The sequence below is a fragment of the Neomonachus schauinslandi genome, chromosome 1 (assembly GCF_002201575.2).
Source record: "Neomonachus schauinslandi chromosome 1, ASM220157v2, whole genome shotgun sequence".
In the NCBI taxonomy this organism is placed as follows: Eukaryota; Metazoa; Chordata; class Mammalia; order Carnivora; family Phocidae; genus Neomonachus; species Neomonachus schauinslandi.
In genome coordinates, this window is record NC_058403.1 from 107,604,609 (window position 1) to 107,616,419 (window position 11,811).

Here is an 11,811-nt window from a genome sequence, read left to right on the forward strand (position 1 = left end):
TTATTTATTTATTAGAGAGCGAGTGAGAGAGAAACAGCATGAGAGGGGAGAGGGTCAGAGGGAGAAGCAGGCTCCCCGCTGAGCCGGGAGCCCAATGTGGGACTCGATCCCAGGACCCTGGGATCATGACCTGAGCCGAAGGCAGTTGCTTAACCAACTGAGCCACCCAGGCGCCCTGGAGTGGAATCTTTATGTATTTGATTTCCAGTCTTACTTGATTTCTTTCATCAATATCTTGTAGTTCTCAGTGTAGAGATCTTTTACTCCATTGGTTAAATTTATTCCTAAATATGTTATTGTTTTTGATGCTATTGTAAATGGGATCACTTTTCTTTTTCAGATAACTTGTTTAGTGTACAGAAACATTACTGATTTTTGTATGTTAATTTTGTATCCGGAAGCTTTGCTGAATGAGTTGATTAAATCTAAGAGTTTTTTGGTGGACTCTACATTTTTCCACACATAAAGTCATGTCATCTGCAGATGGAGATGATTTTACTCCTTCCTATCCAATTTTTTTTTTCTTACCTGATTGCTCTGACTGGGTCTTCCAGTACTGTGTTGAATAGGAGCAGTGAGAAGGGCAGTTTTGACTTGTTCCTGATTATAGGAATAATTTTCAACCTTCTACCATTAAGGTGAGGCACATTTCTTCATTTCCTAATTCGTTGAGAGTTTTTATCATGAACAGACACGGAATTTCATCAGTTGCTTTTTCTGTATCTATTGAGATAATCATAGGACTTTTTCTGTCATCTATTAATAATGTGTCACATTTATTGATTTGTATATGTTGAACCATCCATGCATTGCAGGGATAAATCCCACTTGATCACAGTGGGTCTTTTTAATGTCCTACTGAATTCAGTTTTCTATATTTTATTGAGAATGTTCGTATCTATATTCCTTAGGGATATTGACCTTTAGTTTTCTTGTAGTGTCCTAGTCTGGCTTTAGTATCAAGGTAATGCTGGTCTCCTAAAATAAGTTTGAAAGTATTTCCTTCTCTTCTACTTTTTGGAAGAGTTTGAGAAAGATTGGTATTAATTCTTCCTTAAATATTTGGTAGAATTCACCCAGTGAAGCTCATCTGGTTTTGGGCTTTTCTTCATTGGGAGATTTTTGATTACTGATTCAATCTCCCTACTAATGGTGTCTTCATGTTTTCTCCATCTTCTTGATTCAGTCTTAGTAGGTTATGTTTCTAAAGATTTATGCATTTCTTCTAGACTGTCCAGTTTGTTGGCCTGTAATTGTTCATAGTGTCTGTTATGATTTCTTTTGTATTTCTGTGGTATCATTTGTAATGTCTCCTCTGTCCTTTATAATTTTGTTGATTTGTGTCTTCTCTCTTTTTTTCCTTGGAGAGTCTAGATGAAGGTTTATCATTTTCGTTTATCTTTTCAAAGAACCAACTCTTAATTTTGTTAATCTTTTCTGTTGTTTTCCTATTGCTGCTTTATTTACTTCTGCCCTAATCTTTATTAGTTCTTTCCTTCTGCTAACTTTGGGCTATTCTTCTTTTCCTAGTTTCTCAGATAAAAAGTTAGGTTGCTTCTTTGAGATCTTTCCATTTTCTTGATGTATGGGGTTATAGCTGTAAAATTTCCTTTTAGAACTGCTTTTGCTGCATTCCACAAGTTTTGGTATATTGTATTTCCATATTTGTTTGTCTCAAGATACTTTTCAAATTTCCCCTTTAATTTTTTTTTATCCATTGGTTGTTCAGGAACTAGCTATTTTTTAATAGTTAAAAAATGGGGGAGACATTGGCATGGTAGATTAAAGATAGCCAGGTGGGGTTTATTCCTTTTTAATTGAATATTAGTACTGATTCAACCAATAGATTATAGTAGAAGAAACACTGTGCCAGTTTGGAGCCCAACCATTAAGGGAGTGGCAGCTTCTAGTTTGGTTTCTTGGAGGCTCAAATTGCCCTATAAGATGTTTGACCACCCTGAGACCACTCTGTTATGAGAAAGTCAAAACTAGCATGTAGAGAGGCTGAGTAGAGAAAAACTGAGGGCCTAGATGTGTCAATTTCATTTATTTGAGCCCCACCAGCTAGGGTCCCAGACATGACAACCCATTTCTACTTTGTCTTGCTTAAATTCCTGACCCATAGAATAATGCATTTATTAAATGATGGTGCTTTTATGCTACTAAATTTTGGGATGTTTGTTATGCAGTGATAAATAATTAGAACAACTTCAACATTTATGGTATTATCTTGGTTCTGCTCCTACTTCATCAGTTGCTGTAATGTCATATTTTCCCATGATTTAAACATTGGGGCCTCAGACCTCCAACCCTTGTCTATCTGCACCCATTTCCTGGAGAAATTTCCTTCAGTCTGAAAACTTTAAATACTATCCTTACACTGTGTCTGATTTATATCTGTAGCTCTTACAGTATATCTAGTGGTGTCCTTGACTCTCCATTTTAATGTCTAATAGGCATCTCAAACTTAGCGCATTCAAACTTAAGTTCTGATCTTCACCAACACAGTATTTCTAATAGTGTTTCCCATCTGGGTATATGGTACCCAGTGTCAATACATTTCTCAGATAAACCTCATAGAGCTTACCTTTGATTTCTCTTTTTCTCCCACACCTCACATCATACCATGAGTAAGCACTGTGGACTCTACCTTAAAAATCTATTCCAAGCTGAGTGCTGTTGTAAAACATTAATGAGATCATGTAATTTCCTGCACTCAACCTGCCAGTGGCTTTTCATCCTGCTTGCAGCAAAATCTAAAACCCTTATCATGACCCTATATAATCTAGTTCCAGGTGACTTCTCCAATCTCACAGCCTTTTCATTCCCTCCCTTACTCACTTTGTTCTGCACCTTGGCCTTCTTGTTGGGCTTGGGCATCCTGAAAGGATTTCTACCTCAGGGCTGGAACTCTCCTTTTCCTTGGGTTTCCCCCCTGGCTCTCTCCTGAAGTTCATTCAGGTCTTGGTGAGAGTATCACATCTTCAGAAGGTTCTCCCTGGCAGCCGCATCTACAATAGGAGCCCTGCTCTCCCTTAAAGTTTCTTTATTTTTCATCATTGCACTTTTCACCACCTGCAATTACATGTTGCCAGTATTTATTTGCTTGCTGATGCCAGCACCATTATTATTATATAAACTCTTTGAAGCCTGGTACTTTATCTTGTTCACTTATATATCCCTAATACTGGAGCAGTGCCCGGGGACACTACATATTGATTGAATAAGCTCCTTGAGATTAGAGACTATTTTATTCATCTCTAAATTCTTCCACCCACTGCCTTGAATGTTTCTTGATACAAATTAGATAGTCAAGGATTATTTGTGAACATGTTGGAATGAAGTCTGGAAGTGATTCATAACAACTTCTGAAGAAGTCTTCTTTTGATTAAAGTCTTTAGTCAGCTAGTTTGTGAAAGGAAATTTCCATAATCTCTGGGTCGCAAAGGTTCTGGTTTCTATCTTCCTAAGTGTCCAGCAAGTCTGAATGTTTGATGTTCCTGTTGCTGACAGGCTCCTGGAGTAAGGTTTATTTTATTTGTTTTGATAAGTGTGCAAAAGTTGTGATATTTGGCTATCTTTGATTACTTTTTTGTAGCCAGTTGGGAAGATATATGAGCCATGCATAGAAGTATTCTGAGTGAATCATTTCTTACATTTTAGATGCAAATCTGAGTTGTAATAGAACAATGGGGGAAAATGTATTCTCTTGAGACTCATTTTCGGCATCTCATCTAATTGGTAAGGCAAAGACAAGGCACGTTTATATTCCAGACTACATAATGTACTGGAGAAAAGAGGTATATTTTAAAAATAAGAAAATTGAAATTCTCAAACATTAGGGCTTCTACATGCCTCTTTTGAGCCATAAGCATATTTTTAACTGATTTATAGACAAAAGACATCTTTTTTGTCTAGGGATTTCTTAGTATTCTAGAGACCTGGGGATGCTTGTAACAGGCCTGTGCTAGCAAAAACACATCAGCATGTCTGGGTCATTATTCTTTACTGATAAAATTGTCTATCTTAACCACTCTCTATCCTCTTTGTATTTCAATTTTACTACACTATTAAACACTGCAGAAATAGGAATGCTAATTGTTTATATCCCTCTTTTATGTGCTCCCTTTATTTTGCCAATTATTCAATACATTTTGCATAGGGTTCATTAATCCTCACCTGTATGCCTTAAAAATATGGTGTGCTGTATTTCTAAATAAACCCCCCTCCCCCGTTTTTTGGCTGTTCATTGTGCCCCTTTCCTGAGGAATATGATTGGCTTCTTCAGTCCTATATCTCAAAATATACACCACTAACTGAGTTGGGAAAATGTGGCATTACTAAGTTTAAATGCAACAATTCTATGCATTCAAATAAAATATTATACTGAGAAGATGTATTATCTTAGTATGCCAGAAAGCCACTTTAGTGTCTCAGACAACAAATTGCTCATGGTACATTTTCTACTCCAACATATTCTAGAACTGAATAAAAATAAAAGGTACGATTCTGACTGCTATCACTAACAATTTGCTTCTTTTTATGGCACATTTTAGATTTTCTTAATGCGGGTGATTTAATTTCACAACGTTTCATCTCTGTCTGGGTGTACCTTACCTATCATGTTTCTGCAGTTATGAAAATGAACAGATGCCAAGCCTAAAAGCTCATATTTTTGGATCCATGAATTATATTGAATTATGACTAACAGTCCTCAGAAGCAGTGTTGCGTAGTGTTAAGAGTCAGTATCTTGGAACCAGATTGTTAATAGAGTCTCATCTCCAATCTGCCACCTACTAGGATTGGGTAAATTAAGTACCTCGTGCCTCAGTTTCCCCAGTGAAATAGACATGATAATAGCACTAACCTCATAGAGATGTGTTGAGCTTTACAAAAATATGTGTACTAGGTAAGAACTAGCTTTATTTCTAAAAACTAATTTTTTTTCCAAAATATCATATTGGATCCTTACTATGTATCCAATATTGTATCAGGCACTCAGAGATACAACTGTAGTCATGATATACATGGTCTGTGTACTTTCTAGAAAGTCTGATTGAACTTTAAAACTGTATGAAAGGTACAAGACTGTATCCCTAACCACTTCTCACTGCTGCAACTGCTACCACCCTGTTCCACCATCTCTGGCCTCCAAACTGACCCCCCCCACACTTCTCCCTTTGCCCCTACAATCTACTCTCAACGTAGCAGCCAAAAGAATCCTTTTAAAAGGTTAGTCTGATTATGTCCTATCTCTACTCAAAACACAGCAACAGAGGTTCCCATTTCACACAGAGTAAAAGCTGAATTCCTTAAACAGGTTTGCAAGGTCTAATATGAACTGTCCATTCTTCTCTAACCTCTTTTTCTGCTTTTTCACACCTCACTTACTCTGTCCCAGCCCTAGTAGTCTCCTTGCTGTCTCAGCTCTGCCAGGCACTCTCCCAACTCAGCGCCTGGGCACTAGCTGCTCACTCTTCCTCTAGAAAGCCATATGATTAATGTCCTTAAACTTCAAATTTTTGCAAAAATATTACCTTCTTGAGTCCTGCCCTGACTGCTCTGTTTTTTTGTCTTTTCCCCAAATACTTAGCACCTTCCAGCATAACATATAATTTACATATTTGTTATATTTTCTGCTTGCCTCATTCTCCTACCAGGATGTAGGCTTCATAATAGAAGGGACTTGTTTTGTTTACAGATATATCCCAAGAACACAGAACATGCCTGACACTTAGTATGTACTCAGTAGATATTTGTTTAAATAAATCAGATTTTTCAAATATGCTAAGTCAGAGTGTTTAAATTCAATGATAGGTTCTTTTCAAAATAGGATCAGGAAAGAAAGGAACTTTAATGCATTTATTCCAAAGTGTGTCATTATACCCAATAATATTAGGGTCTATTCATCTAGATATGCTGTTTAAGCCTACATATATTCTTTTAAGTATCTTTCAGGTTGGTGAGTATTTACGCATCATGGGATGATTTCATTCTTCAGAAACAATGTGAATATGGTAAATGAATAAATTGGTTAAAATATTTTTAGAAAGGAAACAAGGGAGGAAGGAAAGATGTGACTCAAATAATGAGACCAATTGACTTGAGTCACTAGTGAGCTAGCAATTTAAAAATGCTCTGGACAGTGGAAGGACACTCACTGGATAGCATCACACGAAGATTACTTTGATATGTAAGACTCGATAAGTTTTCAAAATCTCAATGAATGTTACTTTTCCATACATAAAAACCAGTGGTATAATTCTATCATGCAGATTAACCAACTCTAAGTTGGCAATAAACATTTTGAGACTTACACATTTGGATGGGAACCCAAAGAGATACAGTGTAATATAGCAGAAAAAGCATGGGTTTAAAGCCATGTAGACCTGAGGTCATTTCCCAGTTAGCCACCTTCTGTTGTATGAGTTGGATAATGACCTTAAGTCACACTCAGAAGAGTCTCAGTGTTTTTACTAGTAATATGACCATTAAAACTCCCATTCCACAATAAAAATCACTGGCAGAATGGAAAGAAAGAAAGTGCATGTAGTAACAAACATCATGGTCAGCTCAGGAAACTCATAAGTAAGCCATTAACACCTACCAGGTATTGGGTAGAGGGCTTTACTTGCATTATCATGGTCAGTCCTTATAATAAGCCCATGAGTTAGGTAGCAGTATTATTTTTATCTTGCAGACAAGGAAATTGGACCTAAGGGAGGCTAAGGAAAACAAGGGTTTATTCACTTTGTCCTTACACCCAATTTTTTTTTTTTTTTTTAACATTCATTAGATTTTTATTAGCTTCAGGAGTACTATTAAGAATAGCCTGGGCGTCCCTGCTCGGCCGGGAGCCTGCTTCTCCCTCTCTCGCTCCCCCTGCTTGTGTTCCCTCCCTCGCTGTCTTTCTTTCTGTCAAATAAATAAATAGTAAAAAAAAAAAAAAAAAAAAAAAGAATAGCCTGGGCGCCTGGGTGGCTCAGATGGTTAAGCATCTGCCTTCAGCTCAGGTCATGATCCCAGGGTCCTGGGATCGAGTCCCGCATCAGGCTCCCTGCTCGGAAGGGGGCCTGCTTCTCCCTCTCCCTCTGCTGCTCCCCCTGCTTGTGCTCTTTCGCTCTCTCTGCCAAATAAATAAATAAATAATAAATATATCTTAAAAAAAAATAGCTTATCAGTGTGCCTATTTTTTTCTTTAACAGAAAATGAAACTGAAGAAAGCTGTTAAGTAAATTTAATAGAAATCCAATCCACAAATGTTCTGTTTTGTTTTAGTTTGGGTCACTGTGCATTTTGTGTTTATAATGCTTATTACTTGAGCTTCTCAATTTATATCTTCAATATTACATAGGTTACTTTGCATTTTGGTGCTTATATCTCTAGCTCTGCAGATTTGGAAATCACACATCACTCTACTTAAGACATCTTCTGGTCTGAAAGCAATTATAAAACTCACTGAATTATTTGGAAATAGGTTTGACAATGTTTTGTCCATTCTGGAAAAGAATCAGAAGTCAAGAGAAATGACTTCTCTCAACATGAAGAATAGAATAGCTGAAAATTTGCTTGTACATAGAAAGAAACATTTAGATTCAATTCATATTACTTTGAAAGCACCATTTTTATTTCTGTCTTTTGATCATGAAAGTAGGTGTGGTATGAAGGTGGTGCAGATTCTCAGATTTTAAGTTTCTCAGAATATAATGTTCAAGTGGTTGTCTCTAAAGGTAGCTTTGAAATGCTGTGGTCTAAACTCTTCATTTTATAGATGAGAACACTAGGTCCAGAGAACTGAAGTGCGATTCCAAAGGCCATCCAATCAGTGAGTGGTAGAACAGAAATAAGGCCAAGGCTCTGGCCACCCACCTGCCCACTCTTGTCTGCTTCCCTATACAATGTGCTTTCCCTGCAACATTTCTCAATAAAACTTAAACCTAGAATTCTTGGACTCAAGGCAGGCTTATAATTGCCTAGGAGAACAGGAGAAAAGTGTGATGAACAATGTCAAACTTCTGAAATACCAAATAAGGCCCTTTTTCATTTTAGGGGAAAGGAAAAAAGAAAAATTTACACTAAGGACTTGGAAATGCCCTGCGAAACATGACTCGGCTTTGGCAAGCACAGATAAGATATTCAAAGTTTAGAGGACACGAAAACTCGGGGACTGGTGTTTCAAAATTTACCTGAAGGTGAAAGATTTCTAGATGCTGTCCCTGTGAAGAATGAGAGAATTCAGAACAGAAGGGGTTAACTTCTTCCTATTTGAAGATTGTCCAAATAGAGTCAAATGCTTTATTTAGCCTCTTTAATCTGTGAGTCTCTGTGGAAAGGGACTGTGGTATTTGCTTTGCAAACCTCAAGGCCTGGCATGTTGTTTTCCCCCTACAGCACCTAATAACAATTTATGGATTAAAGAAATGGTCAGTCATTGCCTCTAACACTCAGGTGGCCTCTGTTGGAAATTGTCCCAACAAATGGTAATACCACAGCTCTTTATTGGGGGGGCTGCATTACATCTTCAACTATCATCTTTGCCCTTTGCCCTTTGCCCTTTACCCTAGAAAAAGCCCTGTTGCAGAGGCCATGGGTGTAACGTCTTTGTGGGATGCTTTCAGGCTGTCCTCATTTTGCCACCAATCAACTTCTTTCAGAGGAGACAGAAGAAACTCCAGGCTGCTGTCAGAATCATAAGTCTGGAAATATTCTCTTATAGGAAACTCCAATGTATCAAAATCCAAATTTTAAAATAATAAATTGTGGGTGGGTGTGAAAAATAATTATTTCCCAAGAATATTTTCCAGATGATTCATTTAAAAATAAATTTTTCTGATGTGATGATGTGTAAATAAGAATACCAAGTCCGGGGGCGCCTGGGTGGCTCAGTCGTTAAGCGTCTGCCTTCGGCTCAGGTCACGATCCCAGGGTCCTGGGATCGATACCCGCATTGGGCTCCCTGCTCCGCGGGAAGCCTGCTTCTCCCTCTCCCACTCCCCCTGCTTGTGTTCCCTCTCTCACTGTGTTTCTCTCTGTCAAATAAATAAAATCTTTAAAAAAAAAAAAAATACCAAGTCCGTCAAATTGAAGCCTGGGAAGAACCTCATATCTGCATTTTTAATAAGCACCCCGGGACTCCAATGCAGTTATTCTGTCCTTAATGTATTTAAAATATATGATCCAGTACACATATATTTAAGGAGGTAACTGTTATATGAAGTGCTTTACTCCTTTCTCTTTGCCATTTTGTAGCATCAAATCTTGCTCTCTAAAATGCTCTTCCTTGACAAGAGTACAATCAAAGCTTTAAGAACTCATTGTTAGCTGTTTGGTTTTAGAAAATGAAATGTACAAATGCAGGATTAGTTATACTAAGTTAGAAAAAACTTGTATTATAGTTACTATTAAAATGGTTGTCAGGGACAATTGACCTCAAAAGTCAGGATATTACAAATGAAACCTGACAAATAGTCTCTTGAGAAAATACAAGAGCAACAGAGGGAGAAACCTTGGGCTTACGTGGTCACAAAAATCGAAGTGAGATTTCCTGAATGTCAAATCCACAAAGCAGGCAGTAACATTTTTATTGTGGAGACATAATCAGGGACCAACCTGTGTATTGTCTGGAATGATAGGATTTCCTTTGATCATTGAGTTCTTTTGGCCGAATTTGTATGTCAATGAATGCCACTTGTGAATACTGTGGGGATTGTTATTAAAAGGATCTTAAGAATATATATTATATAAGAATATATATTATCTGTCAATATATTATTGACACACTTGTGTCAAAGTCAGTCATGGTCTGATATTGCTGATATCACTCATTGCTTCTGAAAACTGCTTTTTATGTTTATCTTGGGCATTTAAGATAATTTAGGGAATTTTTATAACCTTAGACTATATTGAAATTTGTCATAACTCACAGCTTGTGTTTCATGAATATAAAAGTCACGCTCAAGGAATATGGGAACAGATAAAATCAAACATGAGTTTTGAGTTCTTCAGGAAAAAAAGACACGTAATTCCAAGCTATGTGTTTAGTTAACAATCATATACAAAAATTCCATGAAAAGTAGCATAATACAGTTGACATTAATTCTAAGCAAAATTCCACAACAGATTTTTCAAAATACAGTTTTTTGCTTGTTCTATAAAGAAAACTTGCTCAGTAGAAGGCAGCAGAGAGCTTACAGGACTGCCATATTTTGGCTTTGTTTTTGTTGCTAGTATTACTAAAGTTGCAATAAGAGAAGAACAATAGCTGAAGGGTATCTTAATTTCAACTTGAAAACATTTATCACTCATTCATCTGAACATGACAAGACTGTGAGCTAGTAATAGCAGAACTGGGTAGACTCATAACTGAGCAACAAAAATTTGTAAATGCCAACTAGTCAGTCAACATCAATTTAGAAAGAGTCTCTAGAAATGGCCTGCTCATCTATGCCTTTGGCTTTTTCCAGAATGATCTAATTATCTGATTAGAAAGTTACAAAAAATGGAAACAGGTGTCTTTTCTATCCATTGACAGAATCTGAGGCCAACATTTTTTAATAGAAACAATAGGCAAGATAACCAGAAACTGGCAGGATATGTACAAAAATTATTTGAAGCCAAAATTCACCTAAAGAAGAGTAGGATGGAGATATTATTTACTAGCACAATGTGCACAAAGGGGAGGAAAGTTTTGCTGTATGGTTTCATACAAGTTAATGCAGTCCTAGGCTGCATTAGAAGTATGAGGGACATGATAGCTTAGTTATGCCTAGTTGTTTTAGAACCTCACTTACTATACTTTGATCAGTGCTGGGAAGCAGGTTTCAAACCTGAGTATATCAACTAAGAATAGCCATGGTGGTAGGTAAAACCCAAACTGTTTCACACTATGAATGCTTGAAGGAAATGGAGATGCTTAAGTAGAAGTGATTCAGTGTAATGCAATAAACGTAGAATTGGCCTGTTCTCAATATGCTCTAGAAGTGGACAGAACTAGGGCTTAAGGGGGAGTGCAAGAGGGTAGATTCCAATTCAACAGAAGGTAGAATTTTTAAATGCTTCAGTGTATCTGAGCAGAGCAGGTAAAGGAGATCAAGCAAAGATTGAACTCCTGGTGGTGGAGACAGTGGTACGGAAGCATCACATCAAATAAGGTTCTGGATTAGAACCTTGAATTTTAAAGTAGGCTCTGTGGAGCACTCAGGTTTGGGGTGTACCTTGGGAGGGCGGTGTAGGAGAGGAGATGCTGATTGCGTACAGCCTGGGGCTTACAAACCAGTTCTGTTTGTTTGGATTTGGGTTCCTTGTAACAACTAAGCTAAGGTTCTGTGGCCAAAAATCAAAGGAAGAAAGAAAGGGGAAAGGAAAAAAAGACAAAAGATGATAATTTAAGTTCTTTAAGTCTCTGTAGATTTAGGATTCTACATTATTGCGACAAGTGAGATGTTTGAAATGTGTTTGAAATATCTGAAAAAGATACTTCCAAGAGTTTCAAAAGTGTGCATTCCCAAATTTGTGCATGTATGTGTGCACCCAGAATTCTTGTGTGCACTCTCCTGCATTCTCTGATACATAAATATGCATTTTAAGAACTTTCTCAGTGCTAAGCTGTGGATATTGTTTGCTGATTTGTCCCATATACCCGACACTCATGACTCTGATCTTCCTGCTAGTTTAAAAATAGTAAAAATAGGGGTGCCTGTGTGGCTCGGTTGAGCATCCAAGTCTTAATTTTGGCTCCGGTCATGATCTTGGGGTCTTGAGATCAAATCCCGTGTCAGGTTCCTTGCTCAGCCTTTTATTTAAATAAATGT